This window comes from Oncorhynchus nerka, linkage group LG17 (assembly GCF_034236695.1).
Source record: "Oncorhynchus nerka isolate Pitt River linkage group LG17, Oner_Uvic_2.0, whole genome shotgun sequence".
NCBI lineage: Eukaryota > Metazoa > Chordata > Actinopteri > Salmoniformes > Salmonidae > Oncorhynchus > Oncorhynchus nerka.
The window spans coordinates 17,701,509-17,720,401 of record NC_088412.1 but is presented as its reverse complement, the minus strand read 5'-3'; the positions used below and the strand labels follow the sequence as shown (position 1 = coordinate 17,720,401).

Genomic DNA, 18,893 nt, shown 5'->3' with positions numbered 1-18,893 from the left:
GCTGAACAGTGTTCCACTTACCTTAAAACCCCCATACAATGTAATAACTTTACATATAATTGTTTGGGACACCTTGGACAATCAATCACATGACAAAAACGTCTCAAGAATGTTCAGGGGACCATGACACAACATCCTAAAAACGTCCCTGGGACAAACTGGGAACTACACAAAACCTCCAGGGGACCATGACACAGCATCCCAAGAACGTTCAGGGGACCTTTACGGGACCATGAGACAATGTACTAAAAACTTCCCCGGGACAAACCGGGAACTATAAAATGGTCCCAGAGAGAATGTTCCCTTGGGACCATCACGCGATGTCCAAAGGACAATTAAAATGAAATTCCTGTGAATGTCCTAAAAAGGACCTGACCTGATATGGTCCAGACATGGTCATGACATGGTCCTCAGTGAAGTACTGAGAACTTACAGGGAACTACACAAAGGTCTCCCAGAGAACATTCCCTTGGGACCATCACGCAATGTCCCAAGGACTAGTAAAATAAGACCTGAGAATGTCCTTAAAAGGACCTGACATGGTCCAGACATGGTCCTCAGTGACGTCCTGGTAACTTACAAGGAACTATACAGAGGTCCCAAAGAAAACGTTCCCTTGGGGACAATTTTATAGTTCCCGGTTTGTCCCGGGGACGTTCTTCAAACGTTCTCAGAATGTCAGTGGAATAACATCACACCAAAACCCTTAAGGGTCCTAATGGGAACATAACCAAACATCCTCATGACATCACCTGTTTGCTGGGATGGGCCCTGGACAAAATTAGTGCACTACAGGGAATAGGGTGCAATTTGAGGTGCAACCAGGGTTATTAGTGCCAAAGGAAGCTTTGCAGGTGCTGGATAATGACATAACAAATACACTGGTTAACTGTACTTGTCAATTGTTCCAAGAAAAGTGGAAACCTGTCACGAGTTTACAACATAATTGTCTCCCTTTGTCTTATTTAAAAATATATATATATTTATTTGTTCCGCTAAGTAATTATACATCCGTACCATTTATCTTTGTGCTGTACATTATGCAAGATCTATTTACAAAATGTAATGTCATGTCTAGTGAACTAATAAAAAAGATATGCTTGCATTGCTCACATTGCTCCTTTTCATTGGCAGAGAAAACAATGTATAATGTAAAAGACAAAACAATGATTATACTGGTAATAACATTGAGCCAATGTCCTAATAATCAGTTGCCAGCGAGGTTGGCTTGTCTAGAGAAGCTACTATTATTACAATAAACAAATGTATTCATACTAGGGAGAAGATTGGATATGGTCTGGCCTCTTTGTTTCTCTATTCACACAGCAATCTAGTCATATTTGACTTTGTCCCAAGATATTTACATAAGAGATAAAAATAGAATATACAGTGCCATGACAAATTAACCAATTTCAACATTGACAGAAATAATGAAAATGTGTTTACATATACAATGCCTTCAGAAAGTATTCACACCCCCTGACTTTCTCTACATTTTGTTGTGTTACAGCCTGAATCTAACATGGATTAAATTGCTATTTTAAATTGCTATTTGTGTCACTGGCCTACACACAATAGCCCATAATGTCAAAGTGGAATTATGTTTTTCGACATTTTTACAAATTAATTCAAAATGAAAAGCTGAAATGTCTTGAGTCAATAAGTATTAAACCCCTTTGTTACGGCAAGCCTAAATAAGTTCAGGAGTAAAAATCTGCTTAACAAGTCACAAAATAAGTTGCATTGACTCTATATGCAATAATAGTGTTTGCCATAATTTTTTAATGATGATCTAATTTCTGTACCCCACACATACTGCTTATCGTGCGGTAGCAGAGAGAGCAGTCTATGACTTGGGTGGCTGGAGTCTTTGGCAATTTTTTGGGCCTTCCTCTGACACCGTCTGGTATAGAGGTCCTGGATGGCAGGAAGCTTGGCCACAGTGATGTACTGGGCGGTACGCATTACCCTCTGTAGCGCCTTGTGGTCAGAGAGCGAGCAGTTGCCATACAAGGCGCAGACGCAACCAGTCAGGATACTTTTGGTGGATCAGCTGTAGAACTTTCTGAGGATCAATTCCAAATCTCCTGAGGGGGATAGGCGTTGTCATGCACTCTTCACAAATTCTTGGCGTGTTTGCACCATGATAGTTCGTTGGTGATGAGGACACCAAGGAACTTGAAGCTCTCAACCTGCTTCACTACAGTCCCATCGATGAGAATGGGTGCATGATCGGCCCTCCTTTTCCTGTAGTCCACCATCAGCTCCTTTGTCTTGATCACATTGAGGGAGAGGTTGTTGTCCTGGCACCCCTCTGCCAGGTCTCTGACCTCCTCCCTGCAAACTTAATGCCATATGAACATATTCCAGTCTGTGCTAGCAAGACAGTCCTGTAGCTTAGCATCTGTGTCATCTGACCACTTCCGTATTGAGCGAGTCACTGGTACTTCCTGATTTCGTTTTTGCTTGTAAGCAGGAATCAGTAGGATAGAATTATGGTCAGATTTGCCAAATAGAGGATGAGAGGGAGCTTTGTATGCATCTCTGTGTGTGGAGTAAAGGTGGTCTTGAGATTTTTTCCTGTGTCTGCACATGTAACAAGCTGGCAGAAATGAGGTAAAACAGATTTACATTTCCCTGCATTAAACTCTCTGGCCACTAGGAGCACCGCCTCTGGATGAGCATTTTCTCGTTTGCTTAGGACCTTACACAGCTCGTTGAGTGGGGTCTTAGTGTCAGCATCGATTTGTGGTGGTAAATAAACAGCTATGAAAAAGTTAGATGAAAACGCTCTTGGTAAATAGTGTGGTCTACTGCTCATCATGAGATACTTTACTTTACTTTACAAAACCTAGAGACTTCCTTAATATTACATTTTGTAAACACAGACCGCCACTACTTCTCTTACCAGAGGCAGCTGTTCTGACTTGCCCATGAACGGAAAACCCAGCCAACTGTATATTATCCATGTCGTCGTTCAGCCACGACTTGGTGAAACATAAGATATTATAGTTTTTAATGTCCCGTTGGTAGGAAAGTCTTGAATGGAGCTCATCCAGTTTATTCTCCAATGATTGCATGTTGTCCAATAGGACAGATTTTAGAGGCGGGTTGACCACTCATCGATAAATTCTCACAATGCACCCGGACCTGCGTCCCCTGTATTGGCATCAATGCAGGATGTCACGTGTAATGCCTCAGGTCATTGTACACCGTGGCCTAAATGATTGAATTACCTACCCACGCACCACTCTGACAATGCATAATATGTGCTCCAGGGGAGACTTCATTGAACTGATAACACCTTTCCAATGCTGTGGCGGTGCTGTACTATACACTGTGACCTGGCCTCACCTTCATGGACAGCGGCCTGTAGACCTTCAGCGCCTCAGCCAGTCAGCCTGCATCCTCGGCCATAGCAAAAACAATCTTCTGGTATTACCAAATTGAGGCCAGGTCAGGATCAACAATCCCAGCAACCACTGGAAAAACATACACATGTAATACCCCTTGGACAACACACATGACTGAGGTCACTGTCAAACAATCTAACATTAGCTTCCTTAAAAGAAAAATTGTCCCTGAGACACCCCAGACTTCTTAATATAATGAGTCTCGTCCGCATTAACAGTTTGACCAGGAGACTAAGTTCCTACAAATTCATCTGCTCTGACATGCAGCACAGCCGGTGGACTATAAATAACACATTGTAACATCATTGCCGATATTAAATCCCTGAGCCAACACATCAACTTAACAAACGGTTATCATAGTGCACGTATGCAGTAGCTGGGTCTTTGTCTCAGTAAATGAGATGCATAACCTCCCCCAAGGGTAACCGTAATGTAGTCTGGCTATGAGGAGGAGCGGGGCCAGGGTCTATATATTTTAAAACACTCCTTGGAGACAGTTGTGAGAAGGAGTACATAGAAGGCTGGTAAATCCCCCCTTGGGAATAGAATTACCATAAACAGGTTTTGTCCCAAATGGCAGCCTATTCCCTACATACAGTAGTGCACTTATCAAAAGTAGTGCACTATATAGGGAAAAGGGTGCCATTTGGGATGCGAGCATAAGCTTCCGCTTCATTGTAATGGGCTCTGCTATGAGATTCTTCAGCAGCTGTTACTGGGCTGGATTCTAAAAGACAACCACACACCTCTATTCACCCTTAGGGAATAATTAACTTAACCACTGTTTTGAAACATTAGACTATAAATACACTAAGAACACCTTATAGAGAATCAGAAAGAATCATATTGCATATTATAGCTCATGCTAGATGACCAATAAATTGTTTGACTAACAGGCTGTTGGACTAATGGTCAAAGTTATAGATGTAGTACACACTGGAAGAGCTTTTTGTGTTGCCACACCAGCGGAACCTTTCCAGTTGAAAAAGGTTCCTAGAGGAACCACTCTGAAAAGGGACTTTGAGGAACCTTTTTGTGATGGGAGGGGTTTCTTTTGGCCCTTGAGGAACTCATACACTTCTGTTAGCCTCATTGAAGCTACAAAACTGTCAGTGTTCAACCTTTACTCTAACAGGTGGCCAAAAAACTATATATCCTAAAGCCACACCCCTACTAAGCAGTGGTGTAAAGTACTTAAGTAAAAATACTTTAAAGTACTACTTAAGTATATTTTTGGGGTATCTGTACTTTACTATTTATATTTTTGACAACTTTTACTTTTATTCCACTACATTCCTAAAGAAAATAATGTACATTTTACTCCTTACATTTTCCCTGACACGCAAAAATACTTGTTACATTTTGAATGCTTAGCAGGACATGAATATTGTCTAATTCCCACACTTATCAAAAGAACATCCATGGTCATCCTTACTGCCTCTGATCTGGCAGACTCACGAAACACAAATGCTTTATTTGTAAATTATGTCTGACTGTTGAAGTGTGCCCCTGGCTATTCGTAAATTTAAAAATCAATCAAATTGTGCCGTCTGGGTTTCTTAATATAAGGAATTTTCAATGGTTTATACTTTTACTTTTACTTTGATACTTAAGTATATTTTAGCGATTACATTTACTTTTGATACTTAAGTATATTTAAATCAAATACTTTTAGACTTACTCAAGTAGTATTTTACTGGGTGACTCACTTTTACTTGTGTAATTTTCTTTTAAGGTATCTTTACTTTACTCAAATATGACAATTGGGCACTTTTTCCACCACTGCTATTAAGCCACGCCTCTACTAAAGGATACCTCTAGGAACTCCTTGCTACATTGAACCATTAAAAGTTCCTCCAAGAACCCCTCAACTAATCGAAGGTGCAGATATAAACCATCGACTAGCAATGGTTCCTTGAGGATCTTCAGGGTTCCTCTCGTCACCACTAATTATAAGAGTGTTGTAAATATAATAGGAGTACTAAGTTTTAGATCTCTCACCCCAAAGTATTGATTTGATTAAAATAAGGAAGAGACAACATCATAGTGTATTTACTCTCAGTCTCGCTTGATCAATACTAAATTGAAGGAATAACAAAATCGATGGGTTTGTTTACTGACCCATATCACATCACACAACCCAGTGGCTTCCATCCAAATAACAAGTTGAACCTGGATGCTTTCCAGGAGCTTCCTGCTCCTGTGCACTTCAGATAAGGGAACAACAATTATTTAAATGTTTCCTGAAAGTTCTGAGGAGATCATTCTTCCCCGGACGATCTTCCTCAAAAAAGTCAGACTTAAAGAAATTAAAGCACTGCTTAGCAGTGCACTTCCCATTAAGTCTGTGAAAAACGTCAGAGATAGTGGATATAATGACGAGGCGTTTGTGTCTCCGCCCTAACAATGGGATTTGTTGTCCACAGAGCGGAATGGAGGACTGTCAAGCTCTGGCTTATTCCTCTCTTTGGATTGGTGTATACATTTTAATACTTTTTTGAATATTTGATGAGAAATATTGACGTCAGCCGCCTGTATTCAATGGAGAGAGATGCTATGCTACAAGCCTCATGTACAGTATATGCATAGATGGTCTCGGATTTCAACAGGGACACCGCCGATATTAAGTGTTTTTTCTTAAAGTGGCCAGAATATTACATGCATCACACATATCAGTACACTCGTAACAACCTAAGCATTGCAAAACTTATATTAAATCAAATAAGCCTCACGTATCAAAATCAAAATACATTTTTATCTTGACTAAATTAGACAAATCTGCTTAACGTGATTTCGGGCGGAGTAAAGCCTCTTGCTTCGCCTCTTCCTCTTTGATAATGTCAACCCCTACAATTACTGAAATGAGATTCAAATGTCCTTTGTGCCTTCAAGTGAAATTCTCTGTAAATATTTCTAATCAGTAAAAGTTCATATCTGAAATGGCTGAGCCTGATGACCTTGTTAACTCTCCTGCAACCCTGATACAAGAAAGAGGCCCACTGCTGTAACACTTCACCCTGCTGAAAAACAGCAGACCCTCGTGTCCCTACCACAATCAGAGACCGTGAACAAACCTGAGTGACGTGGTACATTATTAATATGACAGTCTTCAGGGGCAGCTGTAGAGCAACAGAGGTGCCCAAAATGATCTTTCCCATGTGCATCTCTTGCTGAGAGAGTGGAAATAATGCATGTTCGCTAATGCAACGTCAAACTTAACATTTGGTGCCTATGAGTTCTTCTGGCAGTTTTATGCAATAACCACCATAGAACCCCCCACCACCAATTTTAGAAGTAGGTAAAATGGTCCATTAGACATTTTTTATATGATAAAAATATACTTTTTTTTTTTTTAAATGCAGATTCGTTGAGGGACTTTTATTTGAAGGCCTCTGCTGCTGGAACATGAGTCACTTCCCCCTGTCCCCACTGACTGTTCTCACTCTCGGTTGTAACACGCAGTGTGGTAGTGTGTGAGTGAGAGAGAGAAAAAGCAGTAGTTCTGGCTGTGTGAAAAACTGATAGGGAGTGTTTCTTTGAAGTCACGAATACTTGCTAGCTACAGAACTACTTGCACAATCACTGTCTTAGTCTTCATCATAGGATCAGTGAGTTAGCAATGGATGTGTCACCACTTAAGAAGAGAAAAAAAAGAGGACAACAGTTTTTTCATTGGAGTGTAAGGACTGTAAGTAATGTTATTGGCAACTGCCTGCACACCACCCCTGGCAAACTAGCTGGCAAATGTGAGTGCTTTCAGTTTAGATGTCTTTAACTTGATTATGGGTCATGATGGTGTGTTCCATGTGTTAAGACTTTGTTTGGTGCTATCATGATCATGGCAGGATAGTGAAAGCCATGAACAGACAGACAGGCAGAGAGAGAGAGTGGCCACAAACCAACAGGTAAGCCCACAGAGTTCATAGACTGATTATCTGTCATTGTGTGATCAATCTGCATGATCATATATGATCTCTGATGAAATTATAGCATCTTGAGTCTAGAGGGTGTATTACATGTGTTAACTTCCCATTGACTGCAATGTACTGAGAAAAACATCAACCCTGTGACACTCATCTTTTCCCATTAACTACAAAGTATTAAGAAAAGCTTTAAACTTTTTGCAAAAACGTGCCAGGATGAAATTTTCCCATGATATTATGTTGGCAGGAGAGAGGCAGCCATGATTATATTTGATTTGTGTGTATAATTGTGTAGAGTGGATATTGATTCATTACAGTTTGAACTTTCATACCTATATTTAAAAAAAATATTTAAACAGTTTTTAACTGTGTATGTTGCTGGTTATTACAGTATAAAAACGGTATTATAAGTTGAAAATATTAAGTTTCAAACCATACAGTATGTAGAGCAGCAGTAGTAACAACCTGACAGGGGAAGTGAGAAAAATACTAGAAAATGTATCATACAGTAGCAGAGAAAGAATACAAAATGGTTTGTTTATTTGAATATATTCACATTAACAGTTAGACTGGTATTCAGTACGGTATGAATGGCCATGGCCCTAAGACTGATTACACTGTACCAGTGTAAGTGCCCCTCTACAAGGCCCCCCATTAGCCTTGTTTTGCCAATTTGTAAATTAAGATGTCTGTATTTCTAGTGACCAAAAGTCACTGGAAATTTGCATTTAAAACCTGTTTTGCCCCCCAAAAATACTCACCCTAATGTGTCCCCACCCCAATGTGACAATGTCAGTCTCTCCTACGCCCCTGTAGACATGAGAGTCTGTCTGACAGACTTACAGTAGAAGTTATTCTGACCCACAGCATGCATGGCGAGAGCTGAGTTGACAGAGACACAAAATAAATCTGATCAGAACGCTGAATTTAGCCAAGCTGTCACCAGGAACATACTGTAGAGTATGTGAATGTAACAAGAGCATGCATATGATTACAATTAAATTAGCACCAATTATGCTATTTTTCTGCCTCACACTTCTGTTCCAAGCCACAGGCAGAGGGGGCCGGGTGTTGGGTGGGCATGAGGTTGGGGCGGCGGGGACAGTGGAACAGACAAAATGACAGAACAACAGCCACAGTAATATAAATGTCCCCGTACCAGCTACCCTGTATGACAGATATTCCAGTCGACGAGCCCCCAAAATAGCCCTTCTAAAGCATGTCAATCAGTCAGGTAAATGATACAATTGACTGTATGCTGTAGAGGTAATTAGGTAGGCAGATTAGGATTATCCTTATTGAATGTGCAGTACCAGGCCGGTTGATGGAGAGGGCACTAGAACCGCTGAGGACTCTTGTAAACGGGATCGTCTTTCTCTGATGACCCACTGCCGATGGAATGCTAGTGGCTTGAGCTCTACTGGCTTTGACCAGCAGAGTGAGTGGAGCCATGATTTGTTTTGACTGAGCGTTTCACTGGCCACAAGTCTGATGCTCGAATGCTGCCAGAATACCACTACACTCCATTGTTCACATCCTGGTCCTGGGCAATGGAGCGGTCACATATTGTCTGCGGCCAAAATGGCAACCTATTCTCCCTATGGACCCTGGACAACAGTAGTGCACTATATAGTGTAGTTTGCCATTTCAGATGTATCCCTTGTTAAAGAGCGACTGCCCCGAAAAAACAAAATAATCTCTTTGAAAACGGCCTTTGTGGCTTCGATATGAGTCAGAGACATTTATTCTTAATGGGATCATTTTGTTCATAACGTCAGTCTCGTCTTAAACGGAGTTTGGAACCTGAGTGCGTCACAACGAGTAAATTAAGGTTAGGTTTGGATGACAATTATGTCTACAATTCATTTCCCCTTTTGCATAGCTCCACATGCAAATCGCCCCTCCACTCACGTTGGTTCTCTTCATTGAATGGGGCTCCATTGTTTTATCGCGTTCAAAGGATCAGACCGTTTGAGACTGAAAAGGCCTATACAGATTGACAATGTCTCTGGCTCCGGTTCAACAATGCATACTTCCAGTAGGATGAACAGTCAGCTATGGTTTGCATGTCCTGCTGAATGACCCTACCATGCGGAATAGGTGGTTGGAGTTGGTTCCCAATGGTAGTGTGTATACTGGTAGCTAAACCATATACTGCTGGCTTTGTATCTGATTATGTACAGTATATTTTGATAACCATTATCTATCATCGCTAGCATAGCTGACGTTAGCTAGCTACCTAACTAGCTAGCTACCTGGCTAATGTTAGCCTACCTCAATACAACTCAGATTTGGCTTGGAAACACGATAACACTGATTCCTGGTCGTGAACGGATGCCGGGACCTACCAGAAGGAGCAAAGGTGGGTATCATAACATGTCCAGCAATGTGATTGCAAAGGTTTAGCAACCTCCAAAAATAATTTATTTTTCTGTACACTTGCTATTTACGAGTCTCCCTCGACTCCTATGAAAAGGACACACCATCATGAGGCCTCATAGTGACCTGAGTTACTGCCCTGATGACACAGACAGCTCCATCAACAAAGTGTTAATTTCATAAACAAAAATAGTGCAGAAAATATTTTTTAAACACCAATTTTTCAGTGGCAGTTGACGAGACAATAACTGACTAAATAGACACACAAAAAACTATAACTAAACGAAAAATATTTTTCATTTCAGTTGAAAAAAACGAGAAGAGACTAAATTATCTCTGTAACCGAAATCTGACTAGTAAGTGAACTGCAAGAGTTTTTGGAGAAATTGAGAGCTTTTCAGTGTTATTAATTTGGGCCAATCAAAAGCATGCATGAAATTAGCAAAATAGTAAGGCTTTCTCACTGCAATGTTTCAATGCTGTTATTGGAAAATAAATACAATGCCCGGTTCATTCACGAGTCATGTGTCTGCCGTCAACCGTTCTCCAATCTGTCGGCAACAAATCATTGATTTAAATAAGGCACACGCAATGTTTGGAGACACTTTACTTATCATGTTAATTCAAAAATTCAATTCAGACCCAAATGCAATGTTTCCACAGGAAAATAGACCGTTTGACCCACAAATTGACTGAGGAAAATACTATCAACCTCAAGAGACATCTGTAACGCACCATCCCAAAATATAAACCAAGTATACTAAACATTAAGAACACCTGATCTTTCCATGTCATACACTGACCAGGTGAATCCAGGTGAAAACTATTATCCCTTATTTATGTCACTTGTTAAATCCACTTCAGTCAGTGTAGATGAAGAGGAAGAGACAGGTTAAAGAACGATTTTTAAGCCTTGAGATATGGATTGTGTATGTGTGCTATTGAGAGGGTGAATGGGCAAGACAAAAGATTGAAGTGCCTTTGAACAGGGTATGGTAGTAGGTGCCAGGTTTACCGGTTTGTGTCAAGAACTGCAAGACTGCTGGATTTTTCACGCTCAACAGTTTTCCGTGTGAATCAAGAATGGTCCACCACCCAAAGGACATCCAGCCAACTTGACACAACTGTGGGAAGCATTGGAGTCGACACCTTGTAGAGTCCATGCCCCGATGAATTGAGGCTGTTCTGAGGGCAAAAGGGGGAGGGTGCAACTCAATATTAGGAAGGTGGCCCTAATGTTTGATATACTCAGTCTATACTCTCAGGTAATAACAGATTGACAATGTTATTTAGTTTGCTGAATACTATCAGACCGCTACTGATGACAGAACCTTGATTACAATATAGCTACAGTATGTCAAAATCCGTTATGGTCCAAACATCCTCTTTTTTTAGCAGCTAAAACCATGAGTTGGTCAAACAGTAAAGTGCATTAGCCTCATGATTCCTGTATTGGAAGGGTCTTCTGACCCACTGGAATTGTGATACAGTGAATTATAATTGAAATAATCTGTCTGTAAACAGTTGTTGGAAAAAATACTTGTGTCATGCACAAAGTAGGTGTCCTAACCGACTTGCCAAAACTATAGTTTGTTAACAAGAAATGTGTGGAGTGGTTGAAAAACACGTTTTAATGACTCCAACCTAAGTGTATGTAAACTTCCCAACTTCAACTGTATCAGGATATCAAGGTAAGACCCAAGTGTAAACTGTGTGAAGTAACAATGTTTATTGTAACACCAGGGGCAGGCAAGCGACAGGTCAAGGCAGGCAGGTTCAGGGTCAGGGACAGGCAGAGTTCAGTAAGCCAGAGGTGGAGCAAAGGTGCAGGACGGTAGGCAGGCTCAGGGTCAGGCAGAGTGGTCAGACGGGCGGGTACAGGGTCAGGACAGGCAAGGGTCAAAAACCAGGAGGATGAGAAAAAGAGAGGCAGGGAAAAGACAGGGGATAATGGGGAAGATGGGTGACACCTGGAGAAGGGTGGAGACAAGCACAAAGACAGGTGAAACAGATCAGGGCGTGACAGAATATTGTGTTGTAGGACAGCTGAGCTGACTGACATAATTAAGTGGATGGCGGCAAATTGTCTACTTTTAAACTCGGACAAAACAGAGATGCTAGTTCTAGGTCCCAAGAAACAAAGAGATCTTCTGTTGAATCTGACAATGAATCTTGATGGTTGTACAGTCGTCTCAAATAAAACTGTGAAGGACCTCAGCGTTACTCTGGACCCTGATCTCTCTTTTGACGAACATATCAAGACTGTTTCAAGGACAGCTTTTTCCATCTACGTAACATTGCAAAAATCAGAAACTTTCTGTCCAAAAATTATGCAGAAAAATGCATTCATCTTTTTGTCACTTCTAGGTTAGACTACTGCAATGCTCCACTTTCCGGCTACCTGGATAAAGCACGAAATAAACTTCAGTTAGTGCTAAACACGGCTGCTAGAATCGTGACTAGAACCAAAACATTTGATCATATTACTCCAGTGCTAGCCTCTCTACACTGGCTTCCTGTTAAGGCAAGGGCTGATTTTAAAGTTTTACTGCCAACCTACAAAGCATTACATGGGCTTGCTCCTACCTATCTTTCCAATTTGGTCCTGCTGTACATACCTACACGTACACTACGTCACAAGACGCAGGCCTCCTTACTGTCCCTAGAATTTCTAAGCAAACAGCTGGAGGCAGGGCTTTCTCCTATAGAGCTCAAATTTTATGGAATGGTCTGCCTACCCATGTGAGAGACGCAGACTCGGTCACAACTTTTAAGTCTTTATTGAAGACTCATCTCTTCAGTAGGTCCTAAGATTGAGTGTAGTCTGGCCCAGGAGTGTGAAGGTGAACGGAAATATACAGGAGCAACGAACCGCCCTTGTTGTCTCTGCCTGGCCGGTTCCCCTCTCTCCACTGGGATTCTCTGCCTCTAACCCTATTACAGGTGCTGAGTCACTGGCTCACTGGTGCTCCTCCATGCCGTCCCTAGGAGGGGTGCGTCACTTGAGTGGGTTGAGTCACTGAGGTGATCTTCCTGTCTGGGTTGCCCCCCCCCCTTTTGGGTTTGTGCCATGGGAGAGATCTTCATAGGCTATACTCGGCCTTGTCTCAGGATGATAAATTGGCGATTGAAGATATCCCTCTAGTGGTGTGGGGGCTGTGCTTTGGCAAAGTGGGTGGGGTTATATCCTGTCTGTTTGGCCCTCTCAGGGGATGTCGTCAGACGGGGCCACAGTGTCTCCCGACACCTGTCTCAGCCTCCAGTATTTATGCTGTAATAGTTTATGTGTTGGGGAGCTAGGGTCAGTCTGTTATAGCTGGAGTATTTTTCCTGTCTTGTCCTGTGTGAATTTAAGTAAGCTCTCTCTAATTCTCTCTTTCTTTCTTTCTCTCTCCCGGGGGACCTGATCCCAAAGACCATGCCTCAGGACTACCTGGCCTGATAACTCCTTGCTGTCCCCTGTCCACCTGGTCGTGGTAGTGCTCCAGTTTCAACTGTTCTGCCTGTGGCTATGGAACCCTGACCTGTTCACCCTGACGTGCTACCTGTCCCAGACTTGCTGTTTTCAACTCTCTAGAGACCACAGAAGTGATAGAGATACTCTGAATGAGCGGCTATTAAAATCCAACTGACATTTACTACTGAGGAGCTGACCTGTTGCACCCTCGACAACCAATGTGATTATTATTATTTTACCTTGCTGGTCATCTATGAACATTTGAACATCTTGGCCATTTTCTGTTATAATCTCCACCCGGCACAGCCAGAAGAGGACTGGCCACCCCTCATAGCCTGGTTCCTGTTTTTTTCCTAGGTTCTGGCCTTTCTAGGAAGTTTTTCCTAGCCACCGTGCTTCTACAACTCCATTGCTTGCTGTTTGGGGTTTTAGGCTGGGTTTCTGTACAGCACTTTGTGACATCAGCTGATGTAAGAAGGGCTTTATAAATACATTTGATTGATTGAAGGCCTGCGGGCATTCAACTTGCAATAGTTGATATTGTTTCCACAGTAACTTGTACACTGTATATCCATGATGTGATGAAACATTGAAACTAAGTTGCAAGCTACTTTTGCAGCAACGCATTGTGGAACAAGTGTTATACAAAAGCACATTTCAGACACTGGCTCATGCTATCTTGCCATAACTGATTTGTCAGAGAAATACACCACATGACCAAACGTATGTGGACACCTTGCTTTGTGCACGGGGGCATTGTCATGCTGAAACAGAAAAGGGCCTTCCCAAAACTGTTGCCACAAAGTTGGAAGCACAGAATTGTCTAGCATGTCATTGTATGTTGTAGCGTTAAGATTTCACTTGATTCCACTGGAACTAAGGGGCCTAGTCCGTACCATGAAAAACCGCCCCAGGCCATTATTCCTCCTCCACCAAACTTTATGGTTGGCACTATGCATTGGGGCAGGTAGCGTTCTCCTGGCATCCACCAAAACTAGATTCTTCTGTCATTTCATTAAGCGCCCGACGAACATTTTGGAAATCAGTAGTGAGTTTTGCAACCGAGGACAGATGATTTGTATGCGCTAAGCACTTTGTTGCTCCTAGACGTTTCCACGTCACAATAACAGCACTTACAGTTGACCAGGGCAGCTCTAGCAGGACATGAGTGCAGTGGCCGATATAAACGTAATGAGTGCAGTGCTAGATAAAAACCTAAACAGTATGAAGTAGAAAATATCTTGAACTGCCACCGTTTCATTTGAAACAGAAATGTGGCTCAGTATATGGACACTTTCAAAGTATTTTTGGCAGAAGGGAAATGGAAACTGACACGGGCAAAATATAACTCCTAAATCCCATGAAGATCAATATTGGGATCAATATCAAGTTTGAGGCTAAGAGCACTGATCCGCAGAGCAAGGTTGACCTCTGTCATTTTTAAAGACCAAAGAGTAAGCTCAGGTGTTACACTGTAGAACTGTGAGGCGGTCAAACAGTATCCATCAAGATCATCCGTTAATAAATGAAAGATTACTATATGACTGAAGTAATAACCGCCTTCAATCTGATTCAGAACCTTTTTTTAGCTGGAATATTTATGAATATAGTATATAATTTCATAAAAATAAATTAACTACAATATTGTTGCTTATCAAAGAATATATCCATAATATCTGTGTGAATATCATATTATGATATCATAATATGATACAGTGTAGGGTGGCAGGGCGGCAGGGTAGCCTAGTGGTTAGAGCGTTGGACTAGTAACCGAAAGGTTGCAAGTTCGAATCCCAGAGCTGACAAGGTACAAATCTGTCGTTCTGCCCCTGAACAGGCAGTTAACCCACTGTTCCTAGGCCGTCATTGAAAATAAGAATTTGTTCTTAACTGACTTGCCTAGTAAAATAAAAAAATTGCTACCATTTAAAGGGAATTTAATGAGATTAAAACTAGTATTGATGTCATTCCTAATGTCAAATCAACTCTCTTGTGGAAATTGAAACCTATTTGATCAGTAGACTATAGATCATGAATATCATAGTGCCCTTGCTATTGATTTTAATCAATAATGTTGCATATTAGGCTATGGTCGAGTCAATATAATTAATCAAGGTTCTTGAAAAATATAATTTAAGGTCATAAGGTATTCACATTAATGTGACGGTTGCATGATCCCTTTCAGATCTGTGTTTTAGGTTCGGTCAAACTTTGAATTCCTTGACAGTTTTCTGTTCATGCTAATTCACCAGGAGAGCAGGGTGTGATTAGGTTACTGTACTGAATCATGTCAGCAACATCACAGTCAGTTGCTACAATACATCTAATCCCATATTCATATTATTTATTTGATCATTTTTGTCACTTCAATCCCTCATAATCCAGGAGCTTGGCACCTGAATTGTAATAGGTAAGTGGTACCCTACTGTAATGTCTAAGATGCCAGTGCATTGCGTGTCATGCTCTTGGTCAATATGACCAGCAGGCCATTGGGCTCATGGACCAGACGGTCTCTGTGGTTATACTAACTAACCAAGTGAAAGCATGCAGCAGGGATATCATGCACATTGGTCAGCTATTATCCAGACAGATTTCTATTTTTGACATTTTGCAGGATCTCTTGAGATGCACAATCTCGTTTTCAAGAGTGTCCAAATGAGACAAACGAAACAAACAAACAATACTTAATAACAATCATATTATGGCAACTACTGCCTAATAACAATAATAACAACAATTAAATAATAATATTAACAATACAAATAAAAAACGTAGAGCATGAAAGGTTTTGTACAATTAATAAAAACTACTACAACTACTAAAACGACGAATAAATCGAAGTACCTATAATATATACATACTTACATATAGTACTTACAAATATCTTCACATGGTGATGTTTATTAAAACACAAACAGTTTGTTCTTAACATTTGAAAAAGTGTTTTCTTAAATTCACTGTGTGATTTTAATGCCCTGATTTCTATAGGTAAATGATTCCAGTCAGGTCTTTGTATCTTAAAGACCGTACTCCAACCTCATGATGTACCCATTGAATTTATGATTGCTGCTGTTGTTGAAAGGAGTAGTTGCCATATTATTACAGATATTGTTATGTAGGCCTAATTCAACTCCAGCTCCGGCTCCAGTGCTAAATGAGAGCTAAAATGAACAATAGGCAATGCTTTAATAAGCAATTTCTTGGTCATAGTTTATGGATTATGTTTAATATCATTGAAGTGTGTCATAGATAGTTTTAATTGCACGAATGCACTGCAACCAGCGCATGACATTTCTCACTCACACAGCAAATTTGCGATCAGAATTTGTTCTGGACCTGGACACTGTGAAGAGACCTCTGGTTGCATGTCTTGTGTTGTACCGATGAGTGTCCGAACTGTGCGCTAACTGCTTGAACAGAGGTACCTTCAACACATCAATGCCTCGCATAAAGACCAATAGTGATGCAGACAATTTCTCCTCAACTTTGAGCCAGGAGAGAGACATGCATGTTACTGACACTTTCCCCCTGTGCACATATAAGTGCGATACATGCTGCTTTGTTCTGAACCAACTGCAATTGACCTATGTCCTTCTTTGCCACACATGACCAGACAGCTGGGCAGTAGTCCACATGTGACAAAACTAGGGCCTGTAGAACCTGTCTGGTTGACTGAGATGTCAAGAAGGCAGAGCAACGCCCTGTCATGGACAGACCTCTTCCCATTTTAGAAACCATTGAGTCGATATGTTTTGACTATGACAGCTTGCTATATAGGGTTACAAGCAGCTTGCTCAATAGCAACATTGTTAATTAATAGATATAATTAGGTTTGCGTTGAGCGAGTGATTTGTCCCAAAAAAGATGCTTTTAGTTTTTGAGATATTTCGCACCGGACTGTTGCTATAGTTACCCATTCTAAAACTGACTGGAGATCTAAGTTAAGTGCCTCAGTTATTTTGTCAGGCTTTATTCAAGGTCAGTGGAAAGTCATTTGTAAAAACAGAAAACAAAAATGTCCCTAGCCGGTACACCACACTCAACTGAATTTGAATGAGAGAGGCTTCCATTAACGAAACGCCTCTGTGTTCTATTACACTGAACAAAAACGCAACATGTAAAGCTCTGGTTCCATGTTTCATGAGCTGAAATAAAAGATCCCAGAAATGTTCCATATGCACAAATATCTTATTTCCCTTAGATTCTGTGACACGGTTAGCTTTTAACAGCGAGGATGGCTATTTCTTGTCCCGGAATCTTAACTGACAGGTTAAAGTCTGCTTGAAAGAAAATGAACGGTTCCAGCTCTGTAGGAGCTGTATCTACTACGCTTTGTTTCGGGACAAACTGGATCACTCGGAGTTCCAATGCGGCAATTGTTTGCTTGGCGAGGATTATAGGCTTGAGGTGGCTTCGTTGATCACACAGGTCGCCAGCCTACGTAAGAAACTGGGGAAAACGCAGAGTGGAATGTTAATCTTTTCTACACTGGTGGCTGGACGGCGTTCATATTATGACTATCTCAAACTCACTTGGACAATACCTTTGATGATACAGTGGTAGCAATACAAGGTTATAACATATACAGAAAAGACAGAAATGCCAGTGGTGGAGGTTTTGCTGTTTATATTCAAAACCACATTCCTGTAAAGATTAGAGAGGATCTCGAGTTAAATACTGTTGAAGAAATATGGCTACAGTTTAATCTGTCTCACCTAAAGTCCATTATTCTGGGAAGCTGCTATAGACCACCAAGTGCTAACAGTCAGTATCTGGATAACATGTGTGAAATACTTGATAATGTATGTGATATCAACAGAGAGGTATATTTTCTGGGTGATTTAAATATTGACTGTCTTTCATCAAGCCTCTTGTTCAGCTCAGGTGTTTGGCGTTGCCGACCTTCTAGCTGCTGCCAAACCCGCTGCTGGAAAACGCCCTTTGCTCATCAACCCCGGACTTGTCTCGTCATCATTACACACACCTGGTTCCAATCCCCACTTTTTCACGGTATATCTACTCCCTCTGTCATTTGTCTTTGTCGGTCATTGTAAATGTTGCTTGTTTTCCTGAGAGGAATCTCTCCTACTCTTTCCTGAGTACTTTATTATTTTGCACTTTGGGTTTCGTCTCGCTTTTATTATGGTGCTTTAATAAATTCAGTATTTCTGAACTGGCGACTGCCTCCTGCCTACTCCTCTCTACGCTTGTGACACCGGGGCTGAACCTGTTTTTAATTCCATTTTCTTTATGGGAGCGTGTTTGTTAACAATATCACTGAAAATATTAAAAAAGAAGGTCCAAGCGTGTTCAACAGAGGGGATCAAGCTGATTCTATACCATTTTACAGAGGACAGTTCATGAAGGAAGGCATGCTCATTAGCACCAGATGGGACTGTTTTAGGTTTTCTCACGTTTGTTGTTTTTGTTAGTTATCTCATGTGTAGTGTCTTTATAAATTAAAGAACATGAATAACCACCACGCTGCATTTTGGTCCGCCTCTACTTCACCTAAAGAGAACCGTTACAGTTTTTTAGCAAGCGTCTATGACAAATCAGGACAGGTCGTTTCACTGAGCCATTACGAACACAGGCTGTAAAACAGTGATCAACTAAGGTCATTACAGAAAACACCAGACTGATACCTATCAGGATTATTTGTGAGGATAACATCAAGGGGAGTAGCATTTTGTGGGTGTTTGGAGTCATACCTTGTGGGAT

The 18,893-nt window shown here is 41.1% G+C and overlaps 1 long non-coding RNA gene across 1 annotated transcript; it reads left to right on the top strand.

Annotated features, from left to right (window-relative positions):
* The first annotated feature begins 6,933 nt into the window (after positions 1 to 6,933).
* Positions 6,934 to 18,651, top strand: LOC135561412 (uncharacterized). Its single transcript, XR_010459408.1, has 2 exons — positions 6,934 to 7,101; positions 13,131 to 18,651. It is a non-coding gene; the product is annotated as an uncharacterized LOC135561412 (long non-coding RNA).
* Positions 18,652 to 18,893: the final 242 nt, after the last annotated feature.